The sequence below is a fragment of the Chinchilla lanigera genome, unplaced genomic scaffold, assembly GCF_000276665.1.
Source record: "Chinchilla lanigera isolate Chin_1 unplaced genomic scaffold, ChiLan1.0 scaffold00098, whole genome shotgun sequence".
Classification (NCBI taxonomy): domain Eukaryota; kingdom Metazoa; phylum Chordata; class Mammalia; order Rodentia; family Chinchillidae; genus Chinchilla; species Chinchilla lanigera.
In genome coordinates, this window is record NW_004955499.1 from 7,466,597 (window position 1) to 7,469,244 (window position 2,648).

Below are 2,648 nucleotides of genomic sequence, written 5' to 3' on the forward strand. Positions count from 1 at the left end.
AAAAAAAAAAAAAAACGAAAAAAGAAGAAGAAAATACAATTTGTGCTAGTTTTGCTGTCATATCTCAAATTTAAAAGTTTTGGCCACCAGTCATTGTAAGTGCTTAGTTTCCCACCTTCCTGCCCCACATCCTTTTGGCACTACATCTGTTCATGTGTTCCTAGGAGAACAAAGGGGGAGTATCTCATGATAAGTTTTTTGAGAGAGGAAAAGAGAGACAGAGAGGTCACAGCCTCTTAAATTTTATTACAGCATATTGTTATAATTATTCTATTTTATTGTCAGTTGTTATTCATCTTTGTGTCTAACTTATAAATTATCATAGCTATGTATGCTGCAATTGTTAAACTTAATTGTGTCAACCTGATTGGCTTGGGAGTCACCCAAGGGATTAGTCAAGCATACTTCTGGCTATGTCTGGGTAGGTCCTGGAGGCATTAACCTAGACAGATACATGGTCCTTGATGTCTTTGCAGCCACTGTTCCCATGGTGTGATTCTCAGTCACCATGAAATTCAAAGCTTTGGTCCACCATGAAATTCAAAGCTTTGGTCCACCATGAAATTCAAAGCTTTGGTCCACCATGCCCTTGTGCCATAATGTTTATGCCTTGTGGCCAGCTGACCGTGGGCTGAATGCCCTGAAGTCATGAGCCAAATTAAACCTCTCCTTTAAATTGTGGGGCTTGAATATTATGTCCCAGCAGTGAGAAAACTCACCAACATGTGTGTATAGGGAAAAGAGTAGTTTATAGTTCAGTACTATCTGTAGTTTCAGTCATCCATTGGACGTCTGAGAGTGCATCCCACAGGGACCAAAGGAACTGCTATAGATGAGGCAAAGACACCTATTAAGGTCTGAAAGGGCTGGGGCAGTCTGGCCCACACACTCTGGGTACCAAATCTCTGGGTTCCCTTCTGCCAGGGCCCTCAGACTCCAAATGGAATCCCAACTGAGCAGGACAGAAGCAAGAGACAAAGAAAAGAAAATGTGCAGCAAAGTCATCACTATGTTAAATCTCTGTAAAAACAACAGAAAGGGAGAGCTGTGAGGTTAGCATGGCAATCTGAACACAATGACTTCTAAAGGCTTAGGGAAATTAATTCCATGTGAAATAAACAATAATAAAGGATCATAGAGAAATCTAATTCAAATTTATCACAAGAAAATGGAGAATAAATAGCAGAGTAGCATCCTCACCGACCAGAAAAGCATGCCAGAAAATATATCTCTATAAATCACTTGAAAACTGTAATTTCCCACTTCAAGGAGAACTAAAATATACTCATAAAAATGACACATAACATGAGAGTGCAACATAAATCAAAAGCTGAAAACTCAGAAATTTTATGACAAAACTCATTGAAATAATAAGAAAAAAATAATTTCAGAAACAAAGACTAAACTAGGAACATATAAGAGAGAATAAAAGTAATTTCAGAAAAATAAAGGTTTAAAAAGAAGAAATTTAAAAATTTAGGAAGTTAAATACATCAAAAGAATACAAGATTAAATGACAATTATTTAAATGACCAAAGAAGAGCCAATGTGTTGGATAGAAATCCCCAGAAAAACCCAAATAAGACAATAAATGCTAAGGGGCTGGGGATTTAGCTCAGTGGCAAAGCGCCTGCCTGGCAAGCACAAGGTCATGAGTTCGGTTCCCAGTACCGGAGAAAAACCAGAAAAACCAAGAAAAACCAGACAATAAATGCTAAAAACTCAATTCAAGGAAAAAATTTTCAAATTATAAGGTTTGAAAAGACCTATTGAAAGAAAAACTATTTTCCCTAAGAAGGTTGACCCAGAAAACCAACATTAAAGCATTACCTAGTGAAATTTCTGAGCTTTAAAGGAAAAGAATATTTGAGTTTATAGGCAAAATAGAAAATGGCATATAGTGGAAATGAAATTAGTTCATTATCATAATTGGGTAGGATGGCCTGATATTACATTTCCAGGAGAAAAACAAAATAACATCTTTAAGTCACTTAAGGACAAAAATACATGCCAACTTCTCTTTACTGAGTGAAATTGACATCCAAGTACAAAAAGCACAAATTTAAACATATAGGAACTCAGAGCATATTGTTCCCAAGTCTAATTCCTGGGGACCTACAGTAATCCCCCCCCCATATCCCCAGAGGATACATCCTAAAACCACTAAAGGATTCCTAAAATCAAAGATAGTACCAACCCTATCTGCTACACCAAGTAACCATCAACATGGCTACTAAGGGACCAATAAGAGGGTAGGGTATACAGGGTGGATCCACTAACAGAAGGATGATTCATATCCTAGGCTGCATGGAGTGGGATGTCATGAGATTTCATCAAGCTCCTTAGACTGGTGAACAATTCAGAAGTCATGGGCTGCAAATGAAAAAATTTTCTGAACTATTTTTAAAAATCATATTAGTTGGGCCATGGATATAGCTCGGCCGCATAGTGCCTGCCTGGCAAATACAAGGTCCTGAGTTCAATTCCTGGTATGAAAATAATAATAATAACAGTAATAGTAATAATAGTGGTAGATGAGTTGGCACTTGGGAAGCCAAGCGGTGGCAAGCGCCAGCCTTTGGGCCAACCCCTAGCCACACAGGCACCTGGGAGGCGGGCAGTCAGCATTTGGGAGGTTGTATAGTGGT